The following is a 16,675-nucleotide window of genomic DNA, read 5'->3' as shown; positions in this document are numbered from 1 at the left end:
TTTGCCTTTTGACATATATGGAGCCTTGTTTATTCACCTTTCACTTAACTATAACAGAGCTACCGCGGTGATATATTGCAACGACAAGAATTTGCAAATCAAACCGTAAGTATTTGACAAACATGAAGCGTTACAATGCCTTAAAGCAGGATCAACAGAAATACAACACCAGGGAGTCGTAAAGTAATCCAATGGGAGTGTGTGCGTCACAGGAAGGCCGAATCTAGCCCTAATCCTCTGTGAATCACAGATAATGACACGTCTTTAAAGCTGCAGTGTTTGAAGCAATCATAATCGCTATAGAAAACAGCCATTTTTTTGGCATGAGTAATTAACCCGGCTCCTGCGAGGCACATCAAGCTTCCTATAAAAGTTGTCTGATCTCTTTCAAAGTTGTCCATCACCTGTCAGTCAGCGCATTTACGCCGACAGCCTCGTCAAGCAAGAATTAGCGCAGCCTTGTCTGCTTAACTACCTGTGCGAGACGAGAAGGCCAGGACAGGAATTTCTGATTCGCTGCTCAGTTCCTGACAACTTTCTCACAACTCTTTCAAGGGCCTCGGAGGTGAGATTGAATCTTTGTGTGAAGGTCTGCGGTTGGACAATAGCCAGGCATGCCATCCTCATTTTCTCAGCGTGAAGAATGGGGCTGACAAAGCGTGCGAAGAAATCCCGCAAGCGCGGTCAGAGGTGTTAGTGCGTGAGAGTGTGTGATCACAGACCAGATGGACCTATAAAAGTAAAGTAAGTGAAATGGTAGCTTCAGTTTGTGACTGACAGTTGCACGTAACAAATTCGTAATGGTATGTTGCCATTTGCTTTAAATATAATGAGTAAAAATAAGCCCTTTAAATTTATCTTTGGCAGCGAACAATGGTTCATAGCTACAGTTGTGCTGCTAGTTCTGCCATCCTGGTGATAATGAGAGAAAGATCAATAGCTTCTGGAGGGGTGAAACCAAACATACAGACACATACAGAATATTGTTGTTAGCTGGGAGCTTTCTGTTTCAGCCCAGAGGTTAAATGAGGTCCAGAGATGAATGCTGGACAATGGCATCATGTCTGGGCCATACCTGTCAACATTTGGGTCCCATAATATGGGAGAAGGGAAACAGCACTCATATTTAATCAATTAAACCAAAGCATTTTGAAGTGTGTATCTCAATTTGCATGTATATTTGTTTTTCAACAGAGCTCCAGCTGAGTCTTCTCCTCTCGTCCCATTTCTACCAGTGATTCTTTCCTTCCCGTGGTACTCATCACTGTTGTAGCTTGCCAAGTTGGGTTGAAATTTGTATGTTTCGATTGTGTGAGAAGGATGAAAGTGAAAGGACATTAATCCAAGTATGGTGAGCTATACTCAGAATTCGTGCTCTGCATTTAACCCATCCAAAGTGCACACACACAAACCATGAACACACACCCGGAGCAGTGGTCAGCCATTTATGGTGCGGCACCTGGGGAGCAGTTGGGGGTTCAGTGCCTTGCTCAAGGGCACCTAAGTCATGGTATTGCCAGCCTGAGACTCGAAGCCACAAACATTTCATCTTCTTCTCATTATTATTTATTAAACCAATTGCACTGTTCAATATGTTTGAGGAATAAAATGATGAATAAAATGATCAAAACAACAGTATTTATGTGAAAAGTCTTTCGTGACGTCAAATGCATCACTGATTAATAAGAACTATTATTAATAACATACAACTTCCTGGGAATCAGTTTGCAATGTAAAGAAGTGCATTTGAGTATTCATGAAGATAAATACGACAGCATTTAAAGTTGTCTTCATTTGCCATTCAAATACGTGCCTCACTGACTGCAACATCAGCATCTTAAGTTACAGGGACAATTCTACTGGGATCGCTCAAAGATTGTGTCCCGCTGGGTTTGAATCAATAAGCTTTTAGTTGTCAGTTCAGATCTTTAACCACTAGTTTACTGTTTCCACAAAAAAAAAAAAAAGATTAGCAGATCCCAAAAAGACCCAATGAGACCTTTAATTTCTGACCACGAGAATCTTGAGCAATACTCTCTTCAGCAGCACCAACATCTGTTTAGCAGCTTGAGGAGATAGCCATGTCTAAATGGCTCATTCCTGCGGGACAGCATCTACACAGTAATGGGCACAATGTTCTGTGTGAACTGCTGCCGGCTCATTTTGAATCACTGAGACTGCGCCACTCCTCATCTGGCACATCCCTGATGCATGAGAGCCCAGGAGAGATGCCAACTTCATCCTGCCCATGGCGCTCATATCCAAAAACACACCATTCTCTGAGCTACACTTTTCCATGCAGTCACCACTGGGACTGGGATGGTTGTTCCATATCAATGCCAGGCTGAAAGTGAACCCCAAACACTGGTTCATAGCTGGCTGATTATTTTAACATGGAACAAAGAAAGAAGAAATGGGATACTTTATAGAACCTCAACACACAGTTCTTAGAAGGGATGTGAAAAACTACATAATTTCAAAATTAACAAAATTGTGCATGCATGAACGAGAACATTTTACAGGGAGAAAAAGTCCATTGTCGCATGACTAACTTAAAACCATTGTGAAACTTGTGTGGACAAATCATTCACACCCTCACATGAATCCGTAGTGCAAGGATTGCAATCAAAATGATTGGATTTCACCCATGAAAATTTGCCAACAGTAAATGTGACTGCATCTTAAGATAAGTTCCTGTCCATTGTCGGTAGTGTAGCAAAGTATGAAGATGTAACTTTCTAATCTACTGCAAAATCTACACATGGAAATACCCAATAGGGGTTGCAAAAAGATTTAAAAGGGGTCGCTGAGCTCATATAAATAATTAGTGTTGTCACAGTATCAAAATTTCAGTATTCGGTACCGATACCAGTGAAAGTCCATGATTCTCGGTACCAATTTCGGTACCAAAGCACAAAAAAAAAAAAAGCCAATGCCATTCTTTATACTTATTTGCAAATGTGTTTTAAAGTAAAGTTTTTCTACAAGTAATATAATTATGAAAAACAGTAAACAAGTTTCACCCAAATTTAATTTGTCTTTTAATTAATGAAATTTAAAGATTTCATATTTTGGTAAATAAAGGGGATTTGCTATTAAAATTAAAACATGGAAGAAATATTGTGTGATTTTTTTTTTTTTTAATACATTTATTTTTGTTTTTAGTAGCAGTATCACACCCATTCCACTAAATAATAGTAATATTTCTAACACAATGCCTTTATGTAAAAAATAACTTTTATTTTGACGGGCTACTTTTATTTTGACACCGGTTTTACTCAAATGAAACGGTAAAATGCTTGTGAAGTGACTCAGAACAGTTCTGGTGATATTATTTATATATTGATGTCCTCACTGAGACGGCGGATGCTGAAATCCTGCAAGCGTCACAGGCTTCAGTCAATGTAGTAGACACATTTTTTTTTTTAATGTTACAGTGTGCATGCGCCAAACACATTTGTCCTCGCTCACGGTCAAAAAAGTATACTTTTGAAAGGCTTGCATGCTTAGCTCTGCATAAGACGAAGGAGAATGTAGAAGATTAAATATATCTGAGCTTTTAACAATCATATTCAAAGGTGACTTTGGACTTGCAACAATATGTTGCATTGTAAGAGTACCTGAGGAATGTAGGAACATGGCACTCGCCGTGAGAAGTCGCAGGTGTTGAGAACAGCCCTGTTCTACCCACCAGCTCTTTCAGGAAGAAAACTACTCTCCCTTTGAAGAAATTGATGAAAAGCAGATGAGAGAGTTAACCTCCAGCCACACTCGCCTGAGTCTTTTGATGTCTATCAAGGCATGTTTATTCACCTTGCATTCATGCTACGAAAATCTCATTTTAGGGAACAGAGGGCAGACCTGCCAGGCATTGCAGGGAACAGATAAAAGCAGATAGGAGGTGTCCAGAAGAAATGGCTTCCTGTGTTATCTTATTCAAGGACACATTAGCTCCAGTCAAGGGAGGTTGTACGGGCATGGAGACATCATGCTCTCAGATGAGGTGGCGTTGTTCATGTCCCATTGTATCGCCATACGTCTTTGGGACAATATGCCATTGCTATTGACATAAGCAGAAGGCTTGACGTTATCCATCCCGGCTAAATCTTCTGCATTGGTGGAAACCTATCTAAATACTAATGCACCACTTGAAAGCATCTTATTGAGATTATCAATGGAGTACCTTTCCAGTGGGATAGAGATTTTGAGTCATTTCATGCCTATGAATAAAAAAGAAATACAGACAGAAATACAAGCAAAGATACCATTTTATTTAAGAAGCACGGTGGTAAAAGAAGACACTGATGTTCATGTGTGAAGGCTATGTTTCATCTGCTGCCTGTGCTCATCTCTTTATCTGAAGAGGATGGGTGATCCTCGAGAGGGAAGTGAAGAGTTATTCACAGAAAGGAGCATCAAGAAAATATGGTATGCCAACTTGGGCCAACTAGGCCAAATGTGACTTGCAAACTGACATAATGGCAGGAGGTCAGGCCTACACATTTAATAGGAAATATAACATAGATTACAATTACACTAAAATAAGCAAGACTCCAGAGGGTAAAAAAAAAGACTAGAGAGCTGTTGACTCTTAAAAATAAACCTTTTTTTTTTTAGCTGACAGAACTGATGAAGGTCAAAGTGGTTTAGTTGCCATCTGATGGTCTAGTATAGATTGTATTTGTGCCATATACAAAGTAAAAATTTTGTTGGCAGGGTTTTTTTTTTATTAGCCAAAAAGGCTTCTCTAAAAAAACTTTTTGAGAAAGCGTATATACACTAAACATGAATAAATGATGAAGACTTTTTTATTTTACCTAGCTAAGTAAATAAATAAATAATCTTGCAGTTTTGCTCCCAAATAAAGTTCCCCCAACCGATTCAACATGATTATACTAAACGACGACCAATAAATAGTATTTAGAATAGCATTTATTAAAACAAAACTATGTTGTGAATCTATATCTTTAGCATTTTACAGTTCTTTTTTGAATAGGTCACACCTTAAAAATGATTCACTAACCAAGTGAAAGAGTCGGTTCAGTTCACTGCCTAAGTATGTGAATCTTCACGTCATTTGTTTGCAAATTTCATTGATCAATGCAGGAAACACAAATGTAAATCCACCGAAGGAATACGAATGAATGCACACAAACTATCCTGGACTGTCTATTAATCAAAATTGATAATCACCATTACAGTATCAAGGGAAATAAGGGAGAGTTTTGATTATTTGTTTTCGTTTTGTGCCATAGAGATTTCTTCAGTGTATCTCCAATGAAGAGGAAGTGAGAGTGGCCGATCTGACATCTCGAGAAGCAACTTCTCTAATTTGCAGATAAATTCGCAAGTCTTCACTTGCCAGTCATGGGTGTTAATTACTAAAGACGGGCAGACTAAAGAGTGAAAGGACAGTGTTAATGTGTATTCCAGCAATGGCACATATATATATATATATATATATATATATATATATATATATATATATATATATCTGTGGCAAAATCATGTGGTGTGATGATATTTCTGACATGATGGTACTTCTTTAATTTAGCAGCAGCATCCATGACAATATGTCTAATCGAATGCATTCAACTGCACACATTAGCTGCTCACTTGGTTAGACACCAAATCATTCATCAATTCTGCCAATGGTGAAAAGGCTCAAACATCATTATGGGTTCAAATAAGCAAACAACAGGAGCACTTGCACTGTGAAAAATGTCTGACCGAACCCCTCCAACAGCTAATTGCACATTTGAAGCAAAACAAAACGCCTAATGCCCACATTCAGTGTGCATCAATACTTGACCAAATAACTCATTTGACATTAATAAATGTAAATTCCTTCTGACATTTAAAAATGAAACCAAATTAATTTCAAGTGCGTCTGAATGAGACTTCACATTTGAAAATCACTCACAATTAAAGTGCCAATATGTGTTTTCGGGCTGCCATTCATTCAGCAATGAATCTAATAAAAATGCCAATATGAGTACAAATGAAGTCCTTATAGAAAAAAGAATCCAAAGCTAATGAAAAATTAAAAAAAAAATTCTGTGAAGAATCTGCCATCCACAGCTACTGTACACCCGAACCGAATACAAATGAGGGTGGAGGCTCTTAAAGAATCTCTCTGTAGAAAATTCAGATTGTTGGCAAAAGATGATTTTAATCTGATATTGATTATTACAAGAAATGTGTGTATATGCTAATAATAAAATAAACAACCATAAGTAAATCTGTAAGTTGAAAATTAAAATTATTATAGTTTATTTACCATCATGTCCCATGCTTCTTCTATGGAACAGAAAAGTATGTATTTTGAAAAATTTTGACAATTAAACCGTACGATGCAAAAAAAAAAAAAAAAAAAAAAAAATCCGAACTATTCAGACTAAATACTTAATTACAAGCAACATATACAGTATATTGCTAATATTTCATTATAGTACAAAATAAAAATATAAAAAATAAATAAAAAATCACCACTGCCACACCAGTTATTATTTTTTTAATTCCGTTTAGAGGTACAGAAATACATACACCACCTTTTCTTTAATATTTCTTTTAATACAATTACACTATATATATAACATTATATATAATCTGAACTACAGCACATGCATATTATTTCTAAAGAAAAAACTAAGAATGCATCAGGGACAGTGACCAAGGCTTCACCAATAAACAAAGCCCAAAAGAGATCATTTGTGTCTCCATCAGACTGCAAGACACACACAATTCATGAATATCACGAGCGATATTTACAGCATCACAAAGTCCTTGAGCATACACTGAGACGTCAGACCTTGGCAACCCATATGGATGTCAAGCAACTGTAGTTTTACCCTCACTTGTTATTTCTCTTCATCTGAGCTCAGATTGACTGCTTGAAAATGAGAGCGTAGCTCGAAACTGACAGTGCAAATTGAAGTGAAAACTTTAGGTATTTCCTCACGGGAGAACGTATTCTGTAGAGAAACCTCAGAGGATTTACCTTGCAGTGTTAATTTATGCGTTTCTGCACCTAATGCTGATCTTCTGTATTTGCCTATTCCTGTTAATCTTGTTTTGTTTTTAGGTCTAAAATCAGCATGCATCTTACATAGGAAGTTCTGGGAATCCAACCACAAGGTCGTCATATAAAAAGGCACCAGCATGTTCTTCGTCCCTGTGAATCCTAATGAAATCCTCAGCGGTTGGGTTGCCTAAGAGAGAGAAGTGCTAGTGAATGAATAGGAAAGAGGACTGCTTGGAATTCTGCTCTGAGATTAAGCCAGGCCGGGACGGGTGAGGCCGAGGGGTCACCGAGGCTGAGTTAGATGGGAGGATTCGCCATCCCGCCTTTCAGCTCTGCTGGGTCAGAAATTGAAATCCAACGGTACAGATGGATCTGAAATTGGAAGTAGCTTTACAGATGGAAAAGATGAAAACCTAGTTTGGGGAGTCCTGTAAGCTCTTGACAAGTGAAAGAATCAAATTAACCTCGGTGGCGGTTCTAGAGGAATCGGCTTTACCTGCTCATTGAGACGCCCCTGGCCCCCCACCTCCCGTGATGAGCTGAAGTCCTGTGAAGATGTGTAATGAGAAATTAACTGGAGTTTAATGGGCCTGGATATCTGAGGAACGACCTGACAGAACAGACAAGTGGACGGCAGTAACTAGATGAACTCTGATATATTCTCCTCTCAGAGCTCATCTAGTTGAGTCAGGGTGATCTAGTACTTTTTAGACTCTTATAATGACTTTAAATGAATGGAATACAAAACGGTGCACTAGAGAAAAAAAAGTGTTTTGGTTATGTCAATGTTAGTTAATGCATACGTTTTGCAGTATTTTTAAATCTAGATTAACATTCACTTATAAACATGTTAATTCATAATAGATCATTAATCATTATTTTAACATTAATTTATACAGTGTAAATATGTGTTAAATAAATAGTTTATATACTGAATTTTAATGAAAAAAACAATAAACAAATATATGCTAAAATTAACCTTGGTTAATAAATGCAGTAAACGTATATTAAACTGCATAACGACGTTAGTTCATGATACTAATGCATTTATTAATGTTATCCAATCTTGCCATTACTTCTTTTCACAATCAGTCCTGTGCTACTAGATGGTAGGGATGTCAAAAGTTGGTCTGCTTTGCGGATTACACAGTGACCTTTAGAGGGGTCAGTAATGTAAGAGGAAGAAAAAAAAAGAAAACTGTATGTATTACCTGTTTGCACATGTAGCATATTACATTCTAAATATGACATCAAGAATTAATGAATATCTTCTTCACACATTTCTCTATCTTGGTTAATGTTAATTTACAGTATAAACTTAGTCTTTTCCATTTTTAGATCATGTTAGGTTTTTAATGAAATAACCGTTAATTATTCGGAATAAAACAGGAATGGACTGTTGCTGTAGTAATGAACGCAATGTACTTGTGCGTCTGATCGAATAGATAAACTGGCTTTCAGTGTCATTAATTCTATGGATATTTCATCAAAGATATGCTAGTTAGCACAGTCAGTCTAACAGCATTAATTTATAGAGGGTAAACTTATCATACTGAACTGAGCACCTGCATTTTACAGACACTTGCATTAGATTCTTGGAATAAAAGCGTGTCCTTGAAAGAGCGGCACTTTCCAGTAAATACTTCTAATTCTAAGGTAACGTCAATTGTATTGGACCCATTTCTATTTGAATGAGCATTTAAAATCAGTCAGAGCTATAAAAATGTATCCTTATATTTACAAATAATGTCATTATACGATAAAAAGCAATCGATAATTATACGATAAAAAGCATCTGTGAATGGTGAAATTTGATGTTGCATCACACTGTTTTACAGTCATTTTTGGGGTTTGGTATCGATTGAGTTTTTTACGATACAAGTGCCAAATCAATCATTTTAAAATGGTACTGGTGCCTGAACCAATACTTGGAAAAAAAGAGCCAAAAAAATGAACAAATGATGAATAACTAAATAAATAATTAATGAGCATTAAAAATACTTAAAATAAATATATATATATATATAGCATTCACCTACTTCTTGGATACTCTCAGTTCCCAAGTTGTGCTTCCCTTACTCTAAGGCTAATAAATGTATTTTTTATTGAAAATAGGAACATGATAGTTTTATAAAATAAGCGTTCATTTGTGTTAAGGGCTAAATTTTATCTGGAAGATCAACTCTGAGTCGATCATGAATTTGTGTACAGTTTATGGAGCTAATTCCCACAGCCCAACTAAAATTTGCGTAGCGACGCCCATGCTTCTTGCATCCATTTCAGAGAACTAGGACAAATATTTCAATCCATCACTGGTGCATTTAAATGGCACCAAAATGAGTCACCAAAATATGTGCCCTGATTTGGTTATAGAAGGCTCTGGTTACATAGGTACCATATTTGCACCGGGTATCGGTACCCAACCATAGTCATGTGTGTCTTGTATGAATATAAACAAAGGACAAAAATATCAATGGATTTGAATTTAAAATTATAGAGTAATATGTATTCACCATTCAACAGGTCTAATATGTTCATAACTGAAAAATAACATGCAGTACAATCTCAAAATAAAACAATGAAGTTACTCGTTTGTAATTGAATATAAAAATGCAGAATGGCACAATGGAGTCCTTGATAGCTCAAAATAACAGTACCAGATGTATGAAAAAAGCACAGATATTAGCACCTGTGAGTCACAGAGCTTGTGATTTCCGCATTAGAGGATTATAATAACTCTTTGCAATGGCTTAGCCTAATGCATCCCGGCTCTCATTGATCACTGCAAACCTGTGCCTTGACTGCAGCAACCTAACAGCCTACTAAGCCACATCATTAGGTTTTCATGGTCTCTTAAATTATCACAGTGTAATTTTCTCTGTTTCTATAAACATTTCTATTTGTAAAAACCCACAAAGGACTCCAGCATCAGTCAGAGAAAATAGCACTGATGCATTTATAATAATACTCTCTTCCGTAGATTCAGTTCACAGTAAAGTATGTACAAAACTACGCATTTTAAAATCGACTGGTCGTGTTATCATCTCAACTGCTAGGCGGGCTTTATGATCCGTTTCTACTCAGATTAGCGAGATGGCAAAAGCTCCTAAAAGTCCTCAACAATACCCATGAATTGTGAATGTAAGAAGGAACAAAAGACAAATATGTAACATTCATAAAACAAAGTCGTTAACGTTCTGGAGTCACATTCGCTCCTCACAGAGTGAATCATCAAGGGAGTTGGAGCACCTGCTGCGGGAACCACATTAAGCTAATTTTAGTTAAAATGTTTTAAAACATGCAGGTTTATCAGGCAGACAAATGTAATTTCTGCAGAGAAGCTCATCACTCATCCCAGCATGCTCTCTGTTTGAGATTACTCTCCGGCTGTCGGCGGCCTCACTCAGCCATTCTGCCTTAACGCAATTAGCACGGCTCGATGCTGTCATGACATATTCTCATGACTTCAGATAATAACATAGTTTATGAAAGGGGTCTTGCGACTATAAGTTTGTGTGCTGTGCTGTCTTTGATGGGGTTTGTTTCAGAAATAGTTTACACAAAAATTATGGGAGTTTGACAGGCAATCGGACCAATCATAACGCAGAATCTGCCATTTTGTCCGAAAAACAAACAAACCAGCCAGTGTCAGTGGACTTGAACTTGTGTATTTACATCTTTCTGTGGTTGAAACGAGGTACCTTCTAATGTTCATTCTTGTTTATTTCACTCTGTAACTAGTAAAGACGAAGAGATGATTTTTTTCTCGTGCCGCTTAAACTGAGGCGCTACAGTGATCTGTCACGACACATTAAGAGCCACAAAACCCTATTTATTATTTGAATTACTAAAAAAAAAAAAAGAAAGAAATTGGAAACGTCAATTTCCTCTTTCCTTTGCAATGTATTTTGCACTGTGTGGCATGAGAGCGCCATAGCGAGCCTGACATAAGAACAGTAAAGGCAAAGGGTCATTTACTCACTCTCATGGTATTCCAAGACTTATGACTTTTTTCTTTCCTCTGTGGAATAGAATATTGTGAAGAATGTTGATTTGATGACCACCGACTTCTATTGTGTGGCAAAAAAACAATAAACAGATACATGTCTCAAAACCTGTTTTGTATTCCAAATCTGAAATCTTTGAAATTAGAAGATGACCAATCGTTTCACTAAATAGGATGCTCATTCCCTGTCTGGTATCATGTAGAGCCCCATGAAGCTGCATTGAAACTGTGTTTTTGACCTTCAGCCGTTTGGTAGCCGTTGAAGTCCACAATACGGAGAATAATCCTGGAATGTTTTCATCAAAAACCTTAATTTCTTTTCGACTGAAGAAAGAAAGATGTAAAACATCATTGGATGACATGGGGGTACATTATCAGAAAATTTTAATTTGAAAGGGAACTAATCCTTTAAAGGGACAGTACTAAACATTAAAGGAATGGTTCACCCTAAAATGTCGATTCTTTCGTTAAATACTTACTCACGTGTATTTATTTCTTTATTGTGCTGAATACAAAAGAAGATATTTTGGAAAAACATGAGTAACCAAACAGTAACTCTTTGTTTATTCATGTTCTTCAAAATAACATTTATTTTCAGCAGAAGAAAGAAACTCATTCAGGTTTAAAACTAATTTAAAGTGAATAAATGATGGTATAAAAATAAAACACTATGACAGATCTGACAGACAGATGACAGAATTTTTATAGTTGGGTGAACTTTTCCTTTACTAATAAAACAACAAAACACAAAGAAAAAACATTGACTACTCCTGACGTAAGAACTTTAATACAGTTGCATTGCTTAATAATAATAATAATAATAATAATAATAATAATAAAATCTATATAGTGCTTACTTTTATATTTGTTCATTCAATTTCTTGAATGCTCCTGCTAAATACTGTACTTGAAAATAAAGCACTGTTTTATTTGTATAGGCCTATTATGTGTATTTGTAACGTGTATCTTTTATCTTATTTTATCTGTCTTCACCCACTTTCGCCAATAAAATCTGCCATTTTCTATATATATATTTATATATATTTTTACCTTGAAATGCTTAGTCATTATAACAGGGAAATGAGTTTGGCTGTAATGCTCAGGCAACTTGCAAAATAGTAAAACCAACATGACAAAAGATGGTAAGGTTCACATGAACAACTCAAAGTCCTTATTGTTATTCTGTTCCTGCTAATTGCTGTTAACTACTGAGAGCAGATCAGTGAGTTGAACTGTGGAATCAAATGTCAAATTCATAAATGAATAATTCAGATTTAGTTTTTGTAAACCAATTTAAAAAAAAAAGTAAATTAATAAACTGACAGATTATGTTCTCCGGAATGCAAAATATTCAGTGAATAATGACTTAAATGTTGGTATTTTTCTCGAACAAAACAATCATATGACTTCCGAATACTTTGAATATGCAACACAAGAGGTAAAAAACTATTTCATAAGACTTTTATGGTGTTTACAAACCTCTTTCTGTGCTCCACTGAAGAAATAGCCATACAGGTTTGAAACGGCATGAGGGGGAGTATTGTTTTCTTTAACCATAGAATGAAAGTCAAGTTGTTCTTTGCAATAAAACGTACAAATACCTTGAGCTTAACTCAACAATAATTACAATTCAAGGTTTCTGAGCTCTGGGATATACATATTTAACAACTTCTGTTTGCAGATTTTTCTCAGTGAAAAGCTCAAATAAATGACCAATGCCTCAGACCTTAATATCATGCCATTTAAAGCGAACCATACTGAGTTTGCCTGCTAAAATCAAACTAAATCAAAACCAAACCCTGGAATTAAAAACAATATCGAAGAATGCTCTGGAATGCTGTTGTTTTCTGCCTTCTCAGGTGATGGCGTCTCACAGTTACTGCTAGCCTCAGCAGGTCGCCGCATTCAGAAAGGCAATAAACTCCCACAGTGCAATCCTGAGCCGGGCTTCATTTGATTCCAAATCTGATTTGAATACACTGGCGTATGACTTGTTTGTGGGGCAGAATAAAGACATTCTATCCATCAAAATATCCACGGTGTCTTCCCTGAAACTGGGAAGCCATCCCACCAGACAATTAATCTGATTTGAAATGTATGGAACCATCCCAGACGCTTATGTGAATGCTTATTGATTTACTGTACACCACACATCCATATTCTTTCGGTGGACGCTGAATATGCATGTCATCCAATACCTTTCGATATGTGTGTTTACCAAACTCTACGTGTATGAGTGTGTGTGTGTTGTGAGAGAGAGAGTGAATGACTAGAGCAAGAGCAAATGGGTTTGGTGTCAGTGACAGATAGATGGGTCGAGTTTTCTTTCAGTGGTCTGAGCTGTGGTCCGCATTAGGGCATTTGCTCAGTGCAGAGCCACATTTAAAATGACTCAATCATTTGTTTGTTGTAACAGAATGCAAATATGAAATGATGACATATGAAATATTAGACGGCGGGATATGACAATAACAGAGTGCAATGGAGCCTGATCTGAAGCAGTACCATTTATTTGTTGGCTAATGGGCTATTTGCTATTCTATTGGTCTGATATTGCACTTTGATACAGTAATGAACAAAAAGGTTTGTGAACTTTTGAAAATGAACTGGAGTTTTGCATCAGTAGATTCTGATTGTGGCCTGATCATCAGAATCAAAACATTAACACAAAGTTTAAGAATACAGTGAATCTAAAAAAAATTATTCTTGAACTTATTGTCATTTATTATTATATTAGTAAAACTTTTACTATTGATTTAACAATGATTAATAGAATTAACCTTTTTGAACTTTGTTGAACTTTTCGTTCGAACGTCAAAGAATCCTGAAACAAATCTAAATAGTACCTGGCTTTTTTGTTTTCAGTTTCTGTGTAAGTTTTGTGTTTTGTAACTGATTATCAAAATTGTTTGCAAAATAATATTTAAATTATTACATTATTTAATAATTATGTACCCGCATTATGTATTTTTAAAACCTATTCAAAGTTATAGATTATACTTTTAGTGGAATTAAGGCACGTATGCATCAAAATATGAATATGATTGGATTGTATATATAGACCCATCACTGTTTGAAGGTTTGAGTCTGTTAGTTTTTACTTATGTTGTGAAAGAAGTCTCTTTTGCTCATATAGACTGCACTTCTCTATTTCAATATATTATAGTCTTGTTTGGTGCTAAACAGTTGTGCTGCTTAATGTGTTTGTGGAAATAGCAATACATTTTGTTTTACACATCATTTAAAATGTTTTTGTTTCTCTTTTTCTCTCTCTTTTGTTTCTATTTGATAGTCACCATAGATTCAATAAACCACACTGTCACCTCAGTCACACTGTTTACTTTCTTACTAAGCAATAAATGTGTCTGTCATCACTGACAGGAATGCTCCTTGTCACCTCTTCTTGCCTTTAACCCTGACAGACATAACAACGGTGATATAAAACAAATCATGACAGGTGCTGCTTTGCTGTTCACAAATATTAACCATGACAGAGCCCTTTGCATCCACATTTACACATGAGATAATTAATGGATAAACCTGATGATGATATTGATGTTGATGGCAACAGATTCCCTCAAACTAGTGGAGTACACTGGACAGGCAAAGAGCAGCCTGTTAAGAAAAGAGATGGACTCCCTGAACCGTTAGAGTTCAGATGCTGTTTGGCTTTAGAAAGGAGAATCTCTCCCCTGCAGTGATAACTGGGTCATCAGCTCTACGTCCAGCAAAGCAAAGTCCCGAGCTGCCAGTGGGAGTCCAGACGGCTCCAGCATGCAGAACTTCATGAAATGTCAGTAGGAGTGGACAGCAGGGAGGAAGTTAATAGTTATTACATTCTCTTTATGGGTGGCTGCAGAATCCCAAAAATGGTATAAAATGGTATAAAGGCTCTTAGCCAAATGCAAAATTCCATGAATTGTTAGTTAATAATATTATATAATATGCCTTCAGCATAACCAGTGTCTGCAGCATATATCTAAATGTGACAATAACACTGGCCGGCGACAGCCTATGACGTCATTACCCAGCACGATCATAGTATAAATGGGTGCCGGGAGAACACATCATCCTCTTCTTTGTTTTCACCGACTGTTGATGTTACCACTAAGCTAAGCACAACTAGGAGGGCATGTTCTTTGTAGTTTCACGCTTTTAGCCGTGTGCATTGCAATCACTTATGCTGGACCTATGGTGTTTGTTTTCAGTTTCTAGGCTTCACTGAACTACCTAAGGGTCAGTACCCAAGCGCTCTTCGGACTTCGCCTAAATCAGATTATATCCGTGAGCTTGAGTCATGCGCGGGAGTCATTGTTGGTGAGTTTGATCCATTTCATCTACTCTATTGATACTAGCTTTCTCCGCAGCACTACTTAGACCTGACTTTGTTTTAGGGTTCGGACCTCTGCGAGCACATCCCCTGCTGAAGTCAGAACCTCTCGCTGTTGACCGATTGTTATGATGGTCTCGTCCATCTGTACTGGATCCAGGCTGGATGATCACTTTATATCTTCAGCTTCATGCTTACTTGACCATGCAGTCAAGTTGTTGGGCTTCTGTGAGAGCCTCCTAAGCCGTCAGGTCCCCAGTACGACACTGCAACCTCGGGTTATCCATTCAGGTTGTGCATTTTTCGGAGTATCATTTTTCATGATGTGCTCCCTGATGTCCTAGATGGATCTTTGCTTCGAGCTGCCCCAGCCAGGATGCGCTACTCATGTCTCACCCCGAGGGGTCCCCAGAGATTTGAGTCATCCTCTCAACCAACACTCACATCCTCTGAGCTAGATCTTCTTTTGCTGAGGCATTGAGTGGTTTGACTCTCTGATTTGATAGACGGTCAGGCCCAAGGGACCTCCCTGTCACATTGCTCTCATGGTCGAACCAGTAAATCGCCTCTCCGCAGAGAAGGCTTGAGTACTCTGCATTTCCTGAGGTACGAGTGAGATGTGTTGAGCAGGTCTGGACTATTCTAGCTTAGAGAGTCATTCTGCTGAAGCCTCCACTCACCGGAGCTCCAACTAGACAGTGAAATCAAGTGTTCGGCATTCTTTCAGGCTGCCTTGATTAACTTTATTTATGGTCGAGTTGGTTTTGCCTCTTCTCGCTTAGAGAGACATTCTGCTGAGGCCTCCGCTCACCTGAGCAGTGAAATCAAGTGGTTGGCCTTCCTGAGGCCACCTTGAGACGAGTTGGACGACACTCCCCTCACATGGAGCATTTTTTTCTTTGCAAATTACATGTGCCATTCTATGGTAAGTGTGCACGCTAAGCATTCTGCGCACTTTCTAAAATTCTGTATGGTAAGGGTTATGCCCTCTCAGCCTTGTTCCCTTTCTCTGAGTTGGTTAAAGCCACAGGTTTTCACCTTGAGCTCCACTCAACTTATTTATCCCTGCGGACACATTTCTGAGCAGGGTGTTTCTACCAAAGATCTGTCAAGCCAGTTCTTTGAACAAGCTCATTGAAACCTGGCAGTAGCCCCCTGCGTGACAGACCAGGGTCTGGGGGTTTGGGGGTTTTTAGACACCTGGCCATATTCCGTCAAAGGAATCTCTTTCTTCTGATTCCAAGCCTTTGAGTTCTGCCCTAGGTTCAGGCTTCCCAGGCCAGCCCTTATCAGGGCAGTTGTTTAAGGTATGCAG

At 37.5% G+C, this 16,675-nt stretch overlaps 1 protein-coding gene across 4 annotated transcripts in view; it reads right to left on the bottom strand.

The window, feature by feature from the left end:
- LOC127951780 (protein sidekick-1) overlaps nucleotides 1-16,675 on the bottom strand; it is a 285,662-nt gene that overhangs the window by 221,933 nt on the left and 47,054 nt on the right. The window lies entirely within an intron of this gene.

This window comes from Carassius gibelio, chromosome B3 (genome assembly GCF_023724105.1).
Source record: "Carassius gibelio isolate Cgi1373 ecotype wild population from Czech Republic chromosome B3, carGib1.2-hapl.c, whole genome shotgun sequence".
NCBI lineage: Eukaryota > Metazoa > Chordata > Actinopteri > Cypriniformes > Cyprinidae > Carassius > Carassius gibelio.
This window is presented reverse-complemented; position numbering and strand designations above follow the sequence as displayed.